Below are 21,012 nucleotides of genomic sequence, written 5' to 3'. Positions count from 1 at the left end.
CAGTGGGGTACCACAAGGTTCAGTGCTGGGACCGCAGCTGTTTACGATATATATTAATGATATAGACAAAGGCATTAGAAGTAATATTAGCAAATTTGCTGATGACACAAAATTGGGTGGCAGTGTGAAATGTGAGGAGGATGTTATGAGAATACAGGGTGAGTTGGACAAGCTAGGTGAGTGGACGGATGCGCGGCAGATGCAGTTTAATGTGGATAAATGTGTGGTTATACACTTTGGTGGCAAGAACAGGAAGGTAGATTACTATCTCAACGGAGTCAATTTCGGAAAAGGGGAAGTACAACGAGATCTAGGTGTTCTTGTACATCAGTCAATGAAAGCAAGCATGCACGTACAGCAAGCAGTGAAGAAAGCTAACAGCATGCTGGCCTTCATAACAAGAGGAATTGAGTACAGGAGCAAAGAGGTCCTTCTGCAGCAGTACAGGGCCCTGGTGAGACTACACCTGGAGTATTGTGTGCTGTTTTGGTCTCCAAATTTGAGGAAGGACATTCTGGCTATTGAGGGAGTGCAGCGTAGGTTCACGAGGTCAATTCCTGGAATGGTGGGACTATCACATGTTGAAAGATTGGTGCGACTAGACTTGTATACACTTGAGTTTAGAGGGATGTGAGGGGATCTGAATGAGCCGTATAAGGTTATTAAAGGATTGGACACTCTGGAGGCAGGAAGCATGTTTCCGCTGATGGGTGTGTCCAGAACCAGAAGACACAGTTTAAAAATAAGGGATAGGCCATTTAGAGCAGAGTTGAGGAAAAACTTCTTCACCCAGAGAGCGGTGGATATCTGGAATGCACTGCCCCAGAAGGCAGTGGAGGCCAACTCTCTGGATACTTTCAAGAAAGAGACAGATAGAGCTGTTAAAGATAGTGCATCAAGGGTTATGGGGATAAGGCAGGAACAGGATACTGATTGTGGACAATCAGCCATGATCGTAATGAATGGTGGTGCTGGCTCGAAGGGCCGAATGGCCTCCTCCAGCACCTATTGTCTATTCATTCACCATATCCTGATACATGAACTTTGGATCACTCTCCAAAGGTATCAGTAACTATTGCCAATCCTCAGTTACATCTGGAGAATTTGATGTTTGACCTTTCTGAACCAGTACAGGTCGTGTGGTGAAGTCGCACTTGCAATGATATTAGGTAAGGAATTACCAAATGATCGTGAAGGATTAGTGATGTTTTCCAAAAGAACAATTTAAATGTTTTCACATTTTTGATTCAATCCGATGATCTGACATATTACACAAGGTTGTCACAAAACAATATTTGATACCAGGCACTTATTAGGACAAGTGACTCAAAACTGGCCAAAGAAGTAGGTTTCAAGGAATATCCTGAACAAACAAGGGGACTTTGAAACCCAGGGATGTTTAGGGAGTAAATTAAACAGCTTATGGCCTTAGGAATGGAAAACATGAAAAAGGTGGGAGAGTTAAAACCAAAAATCTACTGGAAGTTGGATGTCAGTGAGAACAAATGTCTTGAAGGAAAAAGCAAAAGAACAGTAGATGCTTGAAAGTAGTAACACAAGCAGAAATTGATGTAAAACTCAGCTTATCTGGCAGTGCTTATGGAGAAAGAGCAGCATTATTGTTTTGTGTCCAGTGACCCTTCTTCAGATATATCTCAGAGGGGTTTGCAGCTGGAGGGGCTATCAAAGGAAGGAGGTGTGATGACAAAATTTCAAAATCAGGATATGAATTTCAAAACCTTGGTGCTTTGCCACTCAGAAAATGTTTATGTTAGTGAGCACAGGATGGAAAAACTTGAAGATGTTAAAATCGGTGAGAATAAACACACGGGCAGTAGATTTTTGGATCATTTCAAGATTTCAGGAAAGTAGTATTAAGAAGCCGGTCGGGAGTGTGTTTGGGGAGTTAAGTCGAGAGGTAGCAAAGGAATGGATGAGAGTTTCAGCAGCAGATGAACTGAGATGCTGTTGAGGTTGAAATTGTATATGGACTTTGTGATAATGGGTGTGGGGGTGAGTAATGTGGTTGGAAGCTCATCTTGGGGTGAAATATTGCACCATGACTGTGACCAGTGTGTTACCTGCCAGTTACCGGGGCAGGGATGGAGTCAGTGGAGAGGGAGTAGAATTTTGCCCCCTGCCTGGATTGACATTTTTCATTGTCTATTTAAATGTGATCTGTACCCTTTTTCAAACAGGAACAGACTTGGCAGCAGAACTAATTTGTGAACCAACGGTCAGCTTTATTGAGACAAAGTGTGGAGTTTATCTGTTATGAAGTAAACTACAGTGACAAACTCAGACAGCTACTTACAGTTGAATGTGGATTATACTGCTTAAGTCAATAACTAGGCAGTAGAGCAGGGGAACAACTTATTGGAGTTTTTGCAGCCTCGGTCTTCAAACTTTTTCTTCTGTCTTGGGCTTTTATCTTCTGATTCTCGTTGCTTTCCATTGCACAGACCTTTCTTGAGAATCTCTTTTCTGCTTGTTCTTTTTTGATTAACCTCCCTCTCTGCCCAATCACAGTTCATATGAACAACACTCACCTCACTTCACCACGTGGTGTTCTTCATATTCATAATTATTCTCTTTACATCTTACCTGAGGCCTGTTATACCTGAATTTATTACCCTTATTTCACCGCCATTTCTCTATTCGCTGACAGAGCGGTATCAAGGGTATCTTTAGCTTTGAGCTGCCGGAAGCCTTTTCAATCGTGACGTATTAAAAAAAAAACAAAAGAACTGGGAAGTTGTAAATCAGGAACAAAAACAAAGTTTCTGGAAAAGCTCAGCAGGTCTGGCAGCATCTGTGAAGGTAAAAAGACAGAGTTAACGTTTCGGGTACAGTGCCCCTTCCTCAGAGCGACTTATTAAAACCCCAGGATCGCTAATGTAACAATCTTTCTCATCCAGTTCTCAGGCTCATTTGTCTCAAAATGCAACATTGTGACGACGAGCATTTGCTTCCCACAATGACAACACGAAGCACTGCGCAAGCTCCAGCTCACCATGGCGTCTGGGTGATTGATGTCAGTGCAGAACCAATAGGAACACAGTGTGCCTTCAATGACCGGGCCGATGTCACCCAATCGGAATGAAGAGAGGGCGGGATAACTCTACCCACGTGATCATCCACGAGCGCCGTGCAGGGTCGCTGAGAACAACAGGAAGTGCAGATGCCGGAGAATTCGAGACAACACGGTGCAGAGCTGGATGAACATAGCAGGTCAAGCAGCATCAGAAGAGCAGGAAAGCTGGCGTTTCGGGTCTCGATCCTTCGCTGAGACCAAGATTTGTGCAATTGAGGTAAGAGCAGGACACGGTAAAGAAAGCAAAACGGCAGAAAGCGGGAGGGGAGTGATATTCGTATGGGTTTGGAAGTTTTATAAACACTTAGTGCACGTCGGAAAACACACATTTGAAACTAGCAGACTCACGTGTGCAGAAAACAAATCATTGCCTCAGATGGCATGAGGCCCGTGTGACCGCCACCATCTTTATCGGGGGCAATGATCTGCGGGGCGCATGCGCGGCAGCTTTGAAACTTTGAAAGGTCCGAGGTGAAGCTGGGCGCATGCGCAGCCGCCTCTGGCAGAAATTGAGCGAACAAGGTGTGGAGTTGGAGGAACACAGCAGGACAGGCAGCGTCAGAGGGGCAGGAAAGCTGGCGTTTTCATGCCTACACCCTTCAGAAATGGGGGAGGGGAAGGGGATTCTGAAATAAACAGGGAGAGGAGGCAGACAAGTTAAAGAGGTGGGGATGGAGCAGGTAAAGGTGAGTGTAGGTGGGGATGTAGGGAGGGGATATTCAGTCTCGGGAGGAGGGGATAGGTGAGAGGAGGAACAGGATAGGGAGGTGGGGATGAGCAGTTGTTTATTGCAAACTGAGTGGAGGTGTTCAGTAAAGTGGTCCCTAAGCCTCTGCTTGGTTTCCCTGATGTAGTTGAGGCCACAACGGGTACAGAGGATGCAGTACACCACATTAGCGCCTGCATTCCCCATACAGATGGCCTAAAAGCCCTATGCTATTTCCTGTCCTGCAGGTCTGACCAGGTCCCCTCTACTGACCCCCTTATGCGCTTAGGTGAACTCGTCCTCACCCTCAACAACTTCTCTATCAATTCCTCCCACCTCCTACAGACAAAGGGGATGGCCATGGGTACCCACATGGGCCTAAGCTATGCCTGCCTCTTTGTCGGAACAGTCCCTCTTCTGTACCTATACTGTGCCTGAACCCCATCTCTTCCTCCGGTACACGGATGACTGTATCGGCGCTGCCTCGTGCTCCCACGAGGAGCTTGAACAGTTCGTGCACTTCACCAACACCTACCACCCCAACCTTAAGTTCACCTGGACCATCTCTAACATCTCTCTCACCTTCCTATACCTCTGTTTTCATCTTCGGCAACCATCTAGAAACCGGTATCCATTTCAAGCCCACTGACTCCCTCAGCTACCTAGAATACACTCCTCCCACCCACCGTCCTGCAAAAATGCCATCTCCTATTCCCAATTCCTTCATTTCAACCACATCTGCTCCCAGGGTTCCACTCCCGTACATCTCGGATGTCCTTGATTTTCAAGGACCGTAATCCCACCTCACAGCACCCCCCGCCCCTCGCAGTGATCGAGAACACCCTTGACTGTGTCTCCTGCCTTTTTACACAACTCCTACCTTGCACCCAATCCCTGCAATAACAACCGAAAAAGGATCCCCCTCATCCTCACATACCACTCCACCAATCTCCGGATCCAACGCACATTTCTCTGACACTTCCGCCATCAGCAATCCGAACCCACTATCAAAGACATTTTTCCCTCCCCACCCTTGCCTATTTTCCAGAGGGGCCACTCTCTCTGTAACTTCCTTGTCCGTTCCACTCTCCCCTCCTGCCCCACCACACCTGGCACTCTTCCCTGCAACCGCAGGAAGAGCTACACTTGCCCCCACACCACCTCCCTCACCCCCATCCCAGGCCCCAAGAAGACTTTTCACATCAAGCAGATGTTCACCTGCACATCTACTAATGTGGTACACTGCATCCCCTGTACCCATTGTGGCCTCCTCTACATTGGGGAAACCAAGCGGAGGCTTGGGGATCGCTTTGCAGAACACCTCCGCTCGGTAGCACAATAAATAACTGCACCTCCCAGTTGCGAACCATTTCAACTCCCCATCCCATTCCTCAGACAACATGTCCATCCGCAACAATGCTACCCGAAGGTTGCAGGAACAACAACTCATATTCTGCCTGGGAACCCTGCAGCCCAATGGTGTCAATGTGGATTTCACAAGCTTCAAAATCTCCCCTCCCCCACTGCATCCCAAAACCAGCCCAAGTCGTCCCCGCCTCCCTAACCTGTTCTTCCTCTCTCCTTACCCCTCCTCCCACCTCAAGCTGCATCCCCATTTCCTGCTTACAAACATTATCCCACCCCCTTGACAAGTTCGTCCTCCCTGGACTGACCTATCTCCCCCCTACCTACCCACCTATACTCACCTTTACCTGCTCCATGCCCACCTCTTTAACTTGTCTGTCTCCTCTCCACTTATCTTCCCCCTCCATCTTCGATCTGTCTCCCCCTCTCTCCCTATTTAGGTCAGAATCCTCTTCCCCTCCCCCATTTCTGATGAAGGGTCTCGGCCCAAAACGTCAGCTTTTGTGCTCCTAAGATCCTGCTTGGCCTGCTATGTTCATCCAGCTCCACACCTTGTTGTCTCGGATTCTCCAGCATCTGCAGTTCCTATTATCTCTTATCCAAGTGTTTGTTTCTTATGGATTTCTTTCCCAGAGTGTGGGATAACAGCAGCTCGCACTGCTCTTGCTCACTTCTGTGCTCTTTGATCACCTTTGTCGGTGTCTAATCTCTTCAGTCTCTCATGATGGGTATATTTGATCTCTGTAGTATTTTACTGTTATTTTCTTATACCTTTTTGGAAATAAATTTTTTACCACCGCCCACCCCCGTCTGTGTGCTGCTCTCTTACCAGATTAATTTTTGAACGGTGTCTTTCACAGCTAGGATATATTCTCCCAGAAAGAGAGTGCATTTTTCTTCCATTTCACACCACCAAATTCTACAGCAGCTTTATTCTGTGTCATTCATTTTGCACTTCTGCAACATTTGCTCTGTTTCTCCTTCCACAGATACCAGCGATCGTTGCCAAAGCCCTGCTACCTCTGGAGAAGGTGATGTTTAACTTTCATGTCTTTTTGCAGCTCAGATGAAGGTACGACCGCAATGCGGTCATTTGAGAAGCTACAGATCATTCATCTAGCGGTACTGAAGAGCTAACAGTGTATGTCCAAATCAACAAACTATTTATTTGTATTTTTATCATCTTTTATAATTTGAGAAAAATATTATCAAGAAACTTTTGACGTAAGGCCATATTAGGTCAGGTAACCAAAAAGTTTCCAAATTTGCAGGCTTTCATCACTATCTTAAAGAAGGAAAGCAAACCTTAGAGTTGGGAATTCCAGACCATGTTGCCTGGCAACTGTAGAAACAGCCTCCAATAGTGAAGGGATGATTAAACGCATTGTTGGAGTCTGAAACTAAATGAATTGTTGAAGTATTGAAGGTTGTGTGGTGCAGGGAGATAGGGCTCATCACCGCCAGGAATTAAATCAAGGATGAGAATTTTAAATTGTTGCTTATGAATAGGAGCCTTTGTGGGTCAGGGAGTACAGCAGTGATGGTGAACAGGTCTTGGTGCAAATGAACTTGTGTGCAGCAGAATTTTAGGTATTCTTGAGGTTACAGGGACATTGAATGTGGGAGGCCGACTGGCAGTGAATTTGGATAGTTAAGCCTAGAGATAACACAGGAATAGATGAGAGGTTCAGCAGATGAGCTGAAACTAAGGTGTCACTGTCAGTCATTTCCACTGAAGTGGAAATAAATGGTTTTTGTGCTATTTATCCTCTCCTCACCTCACCTCAGGAATTCAGCTGTTTGTGAATTTGTGGATCAAGTCTGTAATAAGATCAGGAACCGAGTGCCCACCTTGACTCGAACTGGGTGTCACTGAGCAGGTTACTGCTGAGTAAGTGCTGCTTAATAGCGCTGTTGACAACACCTTCCATCACTTTACTGATGAGAGAGAGTAGACAGTTTGAGGGGAAATTGGTCGGGTTGGATTTGCTCTATGTTTTTGTGCTGAACAGACCTGGGGAGTTTTCCAAATTGTCAGTAAATACCACTGCTGGAGCTGTACTGAAACAGTTTGGCTTGGAGACGAGCAAGCTCTAGAGCACTAGTCATCAGTACTATTGCCAGAGTGTTGCCAGGGCCTGTAACCTTTGCAGTGTTCATCCATTTATTAATATTATTTGAAATGAATCAAATTGGATGAAAATTCACATCTCTGTTGGGGACCTCTGAGGGAGTCTGAGATGGATCATCCAGTTGGCACGACTGGCTGAAGATTGCTGCAGTCTTGTCTTTTACATGGATAGGTTGGGCACCTCTGTAAGGAAGGATGGGGATTTTTGGCATGCTTCCTCCAGTGAGTTGTTCACTTGTTCATCAACATTCACGACTGTGTTTGGCAGAACTGCAGAGCTTAGATCTGATCTATTGGTTATGGGGTGGCTCAGCTCTAACTCTTGCTGCTTATGCTATTTGGCATTCAGATAGTCCTGTTGGGAAGTTTTACCAGGTTGGCTCTGATGAAGGGTCTAGGCCTGAAACGTCAGCTTCTGTGCTCCTGAGATGCTGCTGGGCCTGCTCTGTTCATCCAGCCTCACATTTCATTATCTTGGGTTCTCCAGCATCTGCAGTTCGCATTATCACTTTACCAGATTGGCACCTTATTTTTAGCTATGCCTTGTGCTGCTCTTGGCATGCCCTCTGATACTATCCATTTAATCAGTGTGTTTCCCCTGGATCAATGGTAATGGTTGGGTGCACAATATTCTGGCCCCTGAGGTTACAGATTATGCCAGAGTAAGTTCTGCTGCTGTTGATGTCCCACAAAGCCTCATAGATATCTGGTTTTGAGTTCCTGTATCTGTTCCAAGTCTGTCCCTTTTAGCCAAAGTTCGTGCCACTCAACACAATGGAGGGTATTCTCAAGTTTAAGATGAGGCTTTGTCTCCACAGTACTGCGGTGGTCGCTGTTATCAATCCTGTCACGGACAGATGCATCTGCAGCTGGGAAATTTGTGACGATGAGACCAGCTATGTTTTTCCCTTCTCTTGGTTGCGTCACCACCTGCTGCAGTCCCAGCCAAGCAGTTTTTTTTTTCCTTCAGGATGTGACCAGTTTGATTGGTAATCCTGCTGCGAACTCCTCCTGATGGTGGGCGTTGAGTACATTTCGTGCCATTTACACTCACAGTGCTTCCTCCAAGTGCCATTCAACATGGAGATTTTTAAATTAAAATTCACTCTTGGAATGTGGAAATCGCTGGCTGGACCAGCATTTATTGCCCATCCCTAATTGCCCCAAAGGTAGTTAAGAGTCAACCACATTGCTGTGGGTTTGGAGTTGCATGTCATGCAGACCAGGTAAGGATGGCAGATTTCCTTCCCGAAAGGACATAAGTGAACCTGGATAATCAGCAATGGCTTCACGGTCATCATTCGGCTATTAATTCCAGATCATTATTTAATTCAAATTCCACTATTTGTCATGGCAGGATTCGAAGCCAGGTCCCCAGGATGTTATCTGGGTCTCTGAATAAATAATCTAGCGATAATACTGCTGCCGATTTTATCACCTGCGGAGGATGGTCTATGGCATTCTGCAGGAGCCATGAGACTTCCAGGCGTCAGAGTCAGTGTCGAGTACTCCCAGGTCAGTTACTGCGGTCAGAATGGCACTGTGCTGCCACGTCTGTCCTGCTCCTGGGACAGGTCTTCACTAAGGTCAGTGATGGTGGGTGTGTCACTTAGCTATAAGATAGATTCTATGCATATGACACTGTTTCTTGACGAGTCTTTGAGCCATCTCTCCAAATTTTGCCACTCGCCCTGAGATATTCGTAAGGAGGAGTTTATGGAGTCGATCGGGCTGATTCTGCAGTTGTCTTTCCTAGTCCCTTGGTAGATGCCAAGTGGTCTACCCAGCTTCATTCCTTTGAGACTTTACAGTCACTTGCAACTGAGAGGCTTGCTGAGGTTGACAAATTTCTTTCCCTGAAGGACATTAGATTTTTTTTCTTTTTCTGCCATTAGCAATGGTTCCATGGCAACCAGTTGATTCTTAATTCCAGTTTTTTTTAATTGAATTCAAATTCCACCATCTGCTGAGATGGGATTCAAACCCAGACTTCTGTTGTACATTTTAGTATTCTGGATAAAAGTTAAATCATCAAGTTTGTTCACTCATTTTTGAATATCTCTAACACAGGCATTGTTTCTTTGCAAACCATTGTCCATTAGCCTGTCTCCTCCATCCTCCCCTCCAACAACAAGTGTGGGAGACACATAGAAACTCCATCTCACTAAGATTGAGACAATCCAAATCGGATGCCTCTGCTGCTTCCCTCTCTTCCACTCGCCCACCAAACCAAATTGCCTGGCACGTTGCTCATTGTTTTCGTCCTAAACTTGCATCTTTCTCCAGTCTTGTGTAAGCCTGATCAGAGTTCATCTTAATCCTTTGCCCTATTCTCGTTAAACTACAAACATTTTAAGTCTCTCTTATTTCTCCTCCTGCTCCTCCTCCTTGCCTCTTCCCCCCCACCCCCCCCCCCCCCGCCTCCCATGCCAGTTCAGATATTGTCACTTGTTCTGTCTGCTTCTCTTTTCTGGTTATGTCCTTCTCCCCCATTCTGTTTAAAACCAATGTTTGACCTTACTGTCATTGGAAAATCCCACTCCATCTCTCTGTTTCCTGTCTGAAATCCATGTAGTCCATGTCCCTCAACGATCTATCCTTGGCTCATGCTGTTTCTCACCGACATACTGCCAGGAGGTGAGATCTTCCACAGGCACCGTGTTAGGTTTTGCACATATACTACAATATTCAGATCCAACTCCCCTCCATCACTCTCCTTTGCTCCACTGTTACTCAATTCTAAAACTGCTTATGATGCTTCCGCTACTTGATTAGCTGAAATTTCCTCCAATAACACTTTGTGATAGTTAAACACATTGCCTTCAGTTATTATTACAAATTTTTTTTCTTACTACTGTACTGAATCCATCCCTCTCATTGGGAAATGTCTGACGCTGAACTGCACACTTCTCAATATGCTCTCATATCTCCCCTCAACATGAACATCTTAGCATACATTTTCTCAATCACATGCCAGAAATTTCAACCTCTGAAATGCTCCTTCTCTCCACCTCACTTATAACTGAAACCCCTTATCCATGTCTGTGTTGCCTTAAATTTGATCTTTCCAAAAGAGATCCCTCTATTCGCTGCCTTATCAAGAATTTGCTCCCCCGATCGGAAATATCCCCTGAGCATTTATCCCGTCAACTCCCTTAAGAATCTTGTATTTTTAATTGGATCATCTCTCATTCTTCTAAAATCTAGTTAGTAGATTCCAAACCTATTTAGTCTTAGCTTAAAAGATAATCCCTCCAAACCGGTGATCATCCTAGTTCATCTTCTCTGAAATACCTCCAATGAAGTGATGAATTTGCTTAAGTGGACCAAAAAAAGCTGCTCACATTCCTCCAGATGTGGTCTTAACAACAATTTGTACATTTGCCCTAAGACATGTATTCCAAACTCTTATACTGCAAACATCATGACATAAGGGATAACATCCCTTTGCCCTTCCTGATTTCCTGTTGCAACTGTGTGCACGCTTTGTATTTCCTGCACAAATATTCCTGAGTCCCTATGTGATGCAGTTTTCCACAGTTTTTACCTTTTAAATAACACTGTTCTTTGTTTGTCTCCTCAAGAATAAACTTCACAATTTCCCACATTTATACTCCATTTGCCAACTTGTCACCCATTTATCAATATCTCTCCATAAACTGTAACCCTCACGGAACCTGACTGTTATCCCTTCATGAGATCCTCCCTCATTCTTCTAATCTTTTTGTTGGGAGCACTGGGCAAGATGACACGTATATTATTGCTGCCTTTTTAAGGGGCATCCTTTTGAATGACTGGGAGAAGCTTGCAGTCCATTTCTCAAAATCGAGACAACTTGTTCATCAAGTTGTTTGATTTTCCAGCCCAATGTCTCATTGATGTGGCAGTGCAGCAGCACAGAAGAAAAGGAAGTGAATCCTGCCATGTGCATCTCTCTAAATCATGGCCGTTCTTTGCCATATGTCAAAGACCTGCAGTTCTGGTCAGTGACATGAAGTCTCAAGTTAGAAATTCCGAGAAACCCAAATAGATTTCTCCCTGAATCAACGACTGACCTCCACAAGGGATAATGCGTAATAGGGACAATGCACAGTTATCTTCGGCCACAATGTGGGGATGTTGTGAATTTCTACCCAGACTGACAGTGATGGATTTCATGAATTTGTGTTACAGGATAATAGAAGGGGACTTCCATGTGGGGAACTCAATAATTTTAACACCAAACTCTGACAGAATTACTCAATTCATCAGCACCTGGATATTTGCATTGTGTGTGAATATTGTGTTCCTGCTCATTTCTCATTTGCCGTGTAAAATTTCTCTCTTAAATCACCCCATTTTCTCAATAGATCGTCCCTAAAATTTTCAATGTGTCCTGTAATTTTTTTTAAGATCAGTCATGAGTCTACATTTTATCATTCTAAAGTGTTTCTTTTGTAAACACCTCTATCAAAGGTCCCCTCAAAATCCTTTGTGACAAGGAGAGCAATCTCAGTTTCCCCAAACACCTGATTCCCCAATGACTGTTTGCTGTCTATAAGGCACTCGTCTGGATTGTATTGGAACATTTTCCACTTCCCTGCATGCGTACAGCCCCAACACTGTTCGAAAAAGTGAACATCCTCCAGAAGAAGCGCTCTGTCAGAGTCGTGTCCCATCCACCACATTCGACATTCCCCTCTACACCACCAAGGCACAGTGGCATCACTGTGCCAAAGGTAAAGTCACCATTGTCCTAACTGACCATAGGGCTGGTTTAACCTGAAGATTACCACACCCGACTCGAGGGGAGAGGTTGAGAAGGAGAGTCCATCTATTATAGATGGATATTTGCTGTGTACCAGCAATGCAAAAGTCAAATGAAAGAATAATGTCAAAAAAAAAGCTCTAACCATGCAACTAAAAACCTTCTTCCCTACAAACCATTCTGTTAAATCTCCTCTGCCCCCTGTCAGGGACCCTCCCGTCCTTCACAGTGTGTGTGGGATCTTTGGTTTGCACAGACTCAGCTCGTCTCTGTTCCTGTCTGTGATGTCATCATGCTGTGACAATGGTACTGAACCTCACTGTCTGTGAGGGTGGTAGGCACAGAGATCCTCATAGCGTTTAAGGCATATTTAGATGCCCACTTGTGATGCCAACGCAGACAAGTCTATGGGCCAAGTGCTGGAAAATTAGTTTAGAGTCGTTAGGTAATAGTTTTTAACTGGCACAGGCTGGATGGGCCACAGAGCCTTTTTCTGGACTGGAGACCTTCGAGACTCTTCACATAGGAAGATGCCAAGCAATATTTCAAGCCATTTCAGAAAATGAGATACTACAATGATCAATCATGAGCTATTCAATGTTTTCTGGAGAAAAGTGAGGTACAGCGATGAAGTGGTTTACCAAGAATTTCTGGAGCTTGAATCCCAGGAAATTGCAGGTGCCACCATCAAGTGGAGGAATAAAAATGGGGCATCATCATTAGGACTGTATTAGAGGAAGGGACATGTTGAGATTTGTGAGGCTGGAGAATATTAGAGACAGGAAGGGTTCTGAGACTGGAGAAGATTTAAAAAGTCGGGAAAAGTGAGTTTGGAGGAGGTTACAGAAATGGTGAGGATTGTGAGGCTGGATTAGATGTCAAACAAAGGGAGGTTTGTGAGGGTAAAGACAGTTAGAGCTAAGGAAGTTTATATGGGCTGGAGGATTTTGGAGACAGGAGGGTGTTGAACAAAGAACAAAAATTACAGCACAGGAACAGGCCCTTCGGCCCTCTAAGCCTGTGCCGATCCAGATCCTCTATCCAACCCTGTCACCTATTTTCCAATGATCTGTATCTGTCTTCTCCCTGCCCATTCATGTATCTGTCTAGATACATCTTAAATGATGCTATCGTGCCCACCTCTACCACCTCCGCTGGCAATGCATTCCAGGCACCCACCACCTGCTGTGTAAAGAATTTTCCACACATATCCCCCTTAAACGTTTCCCCCCTCACCTTGAAACCTGGAGGAGATTAAAGGTGAGGTTTGTGAGACTGGAGAATCTACAGAGAGGGTAAGAGTTTTGAGGCTAGAGGGGGATTCCAACGATAGGCAGGTCGTAAGGCTTGAGAGGGATTCCAGCAACGTGGAGGGTGGTGAGGCTTGAGGTGATGGCTACAATAGTGCAGGTAGTGAGACTCGAGGGTCATTCCCATGATAGGGAGGGTAGTGAGGTTTGAGGAATGATTCCTCCGATAGAGAGGGTGTTGAGGCTTCAGCGCAGATTATCGTCTGAACAGCACAGTGGTGTACTTGAAGCATGTGGAGTGCAGCATTTACAGAAAGTGGTTCAACACCACTTTCTGCAAATCAAATAAAAATGGCAATCAATATTACTCTGGGCAGCAAAGGCCACATCCCATGAGTCAATTAAAATTATGATGTGTTTCTGGTTTGGAGAGAGCTAGAAGAAGCTGAGATAATTCTCCTTGGGGCTGATTAGGAATGATTTTGTCGAGTAGTAGGTTTGTTTGCAGGATATTAGTTTGCAGAGAGAAATTATTAACATTGTGCAATGTTTGGTAACTGCAGAATACAACATCCAGATAATTGGCAAATAATGCAGGGTGAAAATGTGAAGATTACTTGACTCAGCAAGTTCCCAGGACCTGGAACAGTCTGAATGGCAGCTGGATGCAGATTTAGCAGTGATTCTCAAGAGATTTGGGATTTAACTTTTCAAGGCATGATCAAGAGGGTGGTGGACAAATGGTGGGAGAATTGGGTCAGATTTGCAGCATCTCTAGAATAAGAGTAAAGTCTTTGACAGGGTTCCACATGGTTGACTGATGAGTAAAGTTAGATCACATGTGATTCATTAAGAGCTTGCTAATTGGAAGCGGAATTGGCTTAGTTGTAGGAGAGCCCGTGGTGCTGCAGGATTTTTCAGAGTGGAGTTCTGTGACCACCGTGTTCCACAGCAATCGGTACAGGGTCCACTTCTTTGTTTCTCATTAATATAAATGATTTGGAAGAGAATTTAAGGGACAAAAGTAATAAGTTTGCAGATGATACTAGAAATGGTGGTTACAGTAGTTAGTGAAGGCTGTCTAAGATGACAGTGAGATCTTGATCAATTGGCTCAATGGGTTGAGGAGTGGAGGATGAAGTTCAATTTGAATAAATGTGAGACATTGTATTTTGGTAAAATGAACAAGGGTAGGACTTGCACAATTGATGGTTGCACCCAGGGTAGTGTTGTGGAACAGAGAAATGCTGAGATTCAGGTACATAATTCTTCGAAGTTTATGGAGATAAGTAGACAGGGTGGTTAATAAGTTGTTTAGCACACTTTCCTTCATTGCTCAGAACTTTGAGTATAGGAGTTGGGGTGTTATGTTAAGATTGTATAGGACATTGGTTAGGCTTCACTTGTGGTATTGTGTGCAGTTCTGGTCACCCTGTTACAGGAAGGACACTATTATTAAACTGGAGACAGTTCAGACAAGACTCACTGGGATGTTGCCAGGATTGGAGGGCTTGATGATCAAAATCGACTGCCAAAGCTAGGACTTTCCTCACTGCAGTAAAGGAGGTTAAGGGGTAACCTTAGAACTTTATGAAATCATGAGGGCACAGATTATGTGACTAGTAAGGGGTTTCCCCTAGGCTGGGGGATTTCAAGACAAGGGGATATGTGTAAGGTGAGAGGAGAAATACATCTTTAAAAAACGACATGAGGGACATTTTTTCTTTTACAGAGTGGTTCATGTGTGAAACAAACTTTCAGAGTAGTTGGTGGATGCAGGTACAGTCACATTGTTTAAAAGACATTTGAATAAGTACATGTACAAGAAAGTCTTAGAGGAATATGTGCCAGATGCAGGCAGATGGGATCAGTTTAAATATAAAACTTATATTTAATATAAATTTCCAACTTCTATATTGGAGTAAGGCCAATTTTGACAGTGTTGGGCAGGTGATCAGGAGAGGCAATTCACCGGTAATGGGATGCTTGGAAAATGGGAGGCCTTCAAAAACAAAATAAGCAGAGTCCAGAGATAGTATGTTCCTGTTTACGAGAAGGGCAAGGCTGGTAAGTGTAGGGGATACTGGATGATTGGAGAAATTGAGGCTCTGGTCAAGAAAAAGAAGGCAGCACACGTTGTTCTTGACAGCACGAATTGGATCAGTCCCTCGACGTATAAGGGCAGGACGAGTACACTCAAGGGAAATTGGGAGGGTGAAAAGCAGACAGAAGCCATCTTTGGCAAATAAGGTTAAGGCGAGTCCCAAGAGATTCTGAAACTACATTTGGGACAAAAAGCAACAAGGGAGAAAATAGGGCTCCTTTAATGATCAACGAGGCTGTCTGTGTGGAACTGCAGGCTGAGATAGTAAATGAATATTTCACATTAGTATTTACTGCACAGAAGGATGTGGAGGCGAGAGAACTTGGAAACATAAATAATGGAAGTGTCCATATTACACAGGATTAGGAGGTGGACATCTTAAAATGCATAAAGGTAGTAGATAAGGCCCTGGCATCTGATCAGGTGTTACCCACAAACTCAGGGAGAGGCGAGGGAAATAATTTCTGGGCCCTGTTCTGAGATATTTGTATCACTGATAGACACTGGTGAGGTGCCAGAAGACTGCCTGACTAATGTGGTGCCATTCTTTCAGAAAGGTGGTAAGGAAAAGCCAGGGAACTATCGACTGGTGAGCCTGATGTCAGTGGTGGGTAAATTGTTGGAGGGGATTCTGAGGGACAGGATTTGTATGTATTCCGAAAAGCAAGGACTGCTTAGGGATAATCAACATGACTTTGTGAGTTGGAAATCTTATCTCACTAACTTGACTGAGTTTTTTTTTGAAGAAGTGGCAAAGAAGATTGAAGAAGGCAAAGCAGTGGACATTGTCTATATGGACTTCAGCAAGGCATTCACCAAAACTCCACATGACTGATAGGTTAGCAAGATTAGATCAAGTGGAATCCAAGGAGAGTTAGCTATTTCAAACAAAATTGGCATGAAGGTAGGAGACAGGATCGTATAGCGGGGTGGGGGGGGTTGTTTTTTTTCGGTCTGGAGGACTATGAACAGCAGTGTGCTGCAAGGATCGGTGCTGGATCCACTGCTTTTTGTCATTGATACAAATCATTTGGAATGAATATTGGAAGAATGGTTAGTAAGTGTGCAAAATTGTTGGTGTAGTAGACAGCAAAGAAGTTTACCTCCAAGTACAATGGGAACTTAATCAGATGAGTCGATGGGCCGAGGAGTGACAGAAATCAGTTTAGTTTGGATAAATGGGAGCTATTGCATTATGGTAATGAAAATCAGGGCAGGGCTTAAACAGTTAGTGATGAAGCCCTGGGGACTGTTATGCAACAGAGACTCCTTGGGGTGCAGGTGCACAGTTCCTTGAAGGTGGATTGCAGGTGCAGAAGTTAGTGAAGATGGCATTTGCTATGCTTGCATTTATTGGTCAGTACATTGAGTGTAGGAGTTGGAAGGTCATGTTATAGACAGAACAAGGCATTGATTATGCTGCTTTTGGAATACCGTGTTCAGTTCTGGTCTCCCTGCTATCGGAATGATGCTGTTAAACTGGGCAGGGTGCAGAAAAGATTTAGAAGGATGTTGGAAATTTTGAGCTGTAGGGAGAGGTTGAATATGCTGGGGCTATTTTCCCTGGAGCACTGAGGGCTGAGGGGTGACCTTCTAAAAGTTAATAAAATTATGGTGGGTGTAGGGTAAATAGCGAAGGTTGTTTTCCCAGGGTAGGGGAGATGAGAACTAAACACTGGTTTAAGCTTAGAGGGAAAGTTTTAACAGGGAAAGCGGGTGGTGCCTGTATAGAATGAGCTGCCAGAGGAACTGGTGGAAGCTCGTCAATTAACCATCCCAGATATCTTTTAATGTTGTATGTGAATAGGGAGGGTGTAGAGGAATATGGGTCAAATGCTTGCAAATGTGATTAGATAAATTTAGGATATCTGGTCAGCATGGACAACTGGGATTGTTCCATGCTGTACAACTCGGACTAAGCATTTTTGTGTTTTCATTTCAGATTTCTACAATTTTACTTCTGCGCTGTTCTTAGTCTTTCAGCGGGATTGAAAGGTTGAGTTACAGATCTATACAATGCCTGTCCTTCCCCCCTGGCTGTCCCACCTCTCTTTCCGTAATTTTGTGCAAACAGACTGGATTGCTTACCTGGATGATATTTATTTGTGAATGAATTTGTTCTAATGATGATCTAGCATATTCCCCAAGTGTCGCTCCACAAATGTCCAGAGGATTTCTCAGTTGCACAATCTGTTTTCTTCTGGTTTCTCACTCACTGCACTTACTTTCTGTTTGAAAGCTTAGTCTGCAATTTGGAGAATTCAAACTGTTCCACATCCAGGTCTGACAGTCATTTTGTTTATCACAACCCAATTATCTCAGTATTTTGAACATTGAAGGAAAAAGCAGCACTCACACTTTGGAGAAATGCAAATGGTTTGTGTGTCAAAGAGTCTGTGAAGATTCATCTGAAATGTCCTAACACCAGCGCAGTGACAGTGGGGAGAGACTGTGGAAATGGGAAGATTGCAGGAAGGAATTTCTTCATCCATCCCAGCTAGAAACTGACCACCAGTGTCACACTGGAGAGAGACCATTCACTTGCTCTGATTATGGAATGGGATTCGCTCAGTCATCTAACCTGCTTAAACACCAGGGAGCTCTCACTGGAGAGAAACCATTTACTTGCTCGGAATGTGGGAAAGCATTCACTCAGACAACTTAACTGCTGATACACGCGCAAATTCACACTGGAGAGAGACCATTGGCCTGTTGTGTGTGGGAAAGGCTTTGCTGACTTGAATTCCCCTCTGACACACCAGCAAGTTCACTCTGTGGAGAGACCATTCATGAGCTCTGAGTGTGGGAAAGCATCCAAACAGTGGTTCACAAAGAAGCACAATTGAAGGATTTTGCTCTCACTCTCACGATCAAATGAACCATAGTTTTGGGCTGTTTGTACTGATGTTACTGATCCTGCTCAATTAAAAGTACTGGTATTGTGGATAAAATGTTAATAACAGTTGTATATCTGTCAGGTAGAGCTTGGAAATAGTCACGTCATCACGACACATCGACACATTCACACTGACGAAAGACTATCCACCTGCACAGCATGTGAAAAGGGGTTTCCTGGTTCATCAGGACTGGTTAACTACCAGCCAATTTGAGTAACTTTTTTTTTATTCTGCTGTTAGCTGTCTCCAAACCAGGTATTTTTGGGCTTGTTTCTGGAGACCACAGAATCCCTTCAGTGTGGAAGCAGACGATTTGGCCCATCAAGTTCACACTGAACCTATGAAGAGTGTCCTACCCAGATCCTGTCTGCGTTGGTGTCCTCCCACAGTCCATTAAATGTGCAAAATAGGTCGATTGACTATGCTCAATTACCCTTAGTGTCTTGTGTGCAAAATGCAAGGACAGAGTAGGGTGTGAGACTGGGTGGGATGGTCTTTGGAGGATTTGTGTGGACTCAAGGGACTGAATGGCCATCTTCCACACTGTAGAAATTCCACACTGTAGGAATTCTATGTTGATCTCGATGGCCCTTTATTTGTTAGTTATGCCTGGTCAATATGTCTGCACACCTTTTACAATTACGGATCCTATTGCTCTCCACAGACACATTTCAAATTTTAATAGATATTTGTCGATTGGAAATGATGTAATGTTTTCTTTTGATTTTTGGCCACAAAATGAAAGTTTTAAATCTAAACAAAAGATTGGGATGAGTCCTGTACTATATCCTGATTGCATTTTCCCAATAGGCTATGAAACCTGGTGCCTACTGTGACTCTGTTCGAGGCGGGGTGGGAAAGATCTTCAGATCTTTACCTGTAGTCCATAGCAGTGATGGATCTCATGATGAATACCGATACAGTAGGCATCACACAATGTCTTGGTTTATTTTCTATTTAGTCTGCTGTCCTTTACTCCACAGAGACCGAGATAATGGTCTGCGGGCCGAGGTTTGAATCCCACCATTCCAGATGGTGGAATTTGAGTTTTTTTTTAAAAAAATCTGGAAATAAGAACCTAATGATGACTGTGAATCCATTGTCATTGTTGGAAAAACCTATGTCCTTTAGGGAAGGAAACTTCCAATGTTATCCAGTGATATCAAGATCCCATGAATGAATTTTTTAAAAAATGTCCTGCAAATACATTTATCTCTGTCTTAACTTATTTTACAACCGACTGTTCAAACTGGTTGATGGTCACTTTCCCCTTTGATCAAGTTGTGTCCATTTCATGGTTGAAACAAAAAAAAATGCATGAATGGAACCATAGTTGTTCTTTGTAGGAACAATACATGCTCTGACATGTTTGAAAAAGAAAACTCATCTCACTTATGAGCCAGATATCAAAGTTGACCAGATCCTGATGCTGTGTGAAATTCTTCACTGTCTTATCTACTTGTGTTGCTGTTTCAGGGAGCTATGGACTTGAACCTCCCAAACTCCTGAACACCTTGAGAATTTCATCAAACTGACCCCCAGTGGCAGGAATGGACAGGGTCAGCTTGGAATGATGAACATAATTCAGGCTCAACAAATCTACTGGACCATTTTGAGAATGTAATTAGTAGTGAGTGTGGCCACCTCTCTGTACTGTAGTGATACAGATCCCCTGATCCTGCTTGCCCCAAATGGCTGATATTAAATTATTCCTTAGACATGCTGTGTCAGGATCTTCTGACTGAATCCTGTCTTCCTTGCCCTGACTGAGAACTGTTTCCCTGAGACTTTGAGATGTGACCATTCAGTCGAAACACCCATCATTCAACTCTCTCCTGAGGGCCATGAATGATTCTGCTTCCAGCGCCCTCTCAGGCAGTGCACAGCCGGCAGGAACCACTCGCTGAAGACGGTGCATCTACCTCCCTTGATAAACGTTTCTCGTCATTGCAAAAAAAGGCAAATCACCACCCCTCCCTCCAAACCCATCCCACCCCGTCTGTTTCTTTGGAATGTGTAACTGCCTGCAGTGTCAGTGTGCCTGCAGTTATAAAAGGGTCTGATTTTGTGCTGTTCTGTTTCGTGCACGAAACAAAATGAACTGTTAGCAATGCAAAAAAGTCTGCCTCTTCCCAAATCAAATCAAATACTTGAAACAAATTCTAATTCTGATCGAATAATATCACTGTCAGGAAGAACTGGGTCACAAATATGAACACAATTTCTGAGACTAATCCATCTGACCTGGAATATTATGAACTCTGGTCTCCAAACCACTCCAACATCCCTAACATCACTCCCCTCCCTTCATGGATGATGGATATTAAGTTCAGTACATTGAATAAGTCACGAATGGTTTGGCTTCGACTCCATACATTCCAATTACACTCTGCTAATTTAGAATTGCAAATTAATATCCAAGTGCTGTAGAGATATAAAGGATGGAAACATACTGATTGCTGCAACTTGTCTATTCGAACCAGATATCCTAAATTATTTTAGTTCCATTTGCCAGCATTTGGCCCGTATCCCTCTGTCCCCTTCCTGTTCATTTATCAATCCTGATGCTGTTTAAGAGCTGGGATTGTACCACCTCCTCCATACATGCAGCATTCTCTACATGCAAAACTGTCCCTCAGGTCCCTTTTAAATCTTTCGCCTCTCAACTTAAACCCATGCTGTCAGGTTTGGATTCCTTTCCCTGAGGAAAAGGTATTG

At 44.0% G+C, this 21,012-nt stretch overlaps 1 long non-coding RNA gene across 5 annotated transcripts; it reads left to right on the top strand.

Moving 5' to 3' along the window:
- The first annotated feature begins 3,096 nt into the window (after positions 1–3,096).
- On the top strand, positions 3,097–19,988 carry LOC132207742 (uncharacterized). 5 transcript variants are annotated; one of them, XR_009443773.1, is made up of 5 exons: positions 3,097–3,311; positions 6,155–6,196; positions 8,654–8,882; positions 17,340–19,216; positions 19,771–19,988. It is a non-coding gene; the product is annotated as an uncharacterized LOC132207742 (long non-coding RNA). The 5 variants fall into 5 exon arrangements; XR_009443772.1 differs by lacking the exon at positions 19,771–19,988 and adding an exon at positions 11,470–11,565 and having other exon boundaries at positions 3,098–3,311; positions 17,340–18,348; XR_009443776.1 differs by lacking the exon at positions 17,340–19,216 and having other exon boundaries at positions 3,101–3,311.
- The last annotated feature ends 1,024 nt before the right edge of the window (positions 19,989–21,012 follow it).

This window comes from Stegostoma tigrinum, unplaced genomic scaffold, assembly GCF_030684315.1.
Source record: "Stegostoma tigrinum isolate sSteTig4 unplaced genomic scaffold, sSteTig4.hap1 scaffold_143, whole genome shotgun sequence".
NCBI lineage: Eukaryota > Metazoa > Chordata > Chondrichthyes > Orectolobiformes > Stegostomatidae > Stegostoma > Stegostoma tigrinum.
The sequence above is the reverse complement of the archived record's forward strand: the minus strand, read 5'-3'. Positions and strand labels throughout refer to the sequence as shown.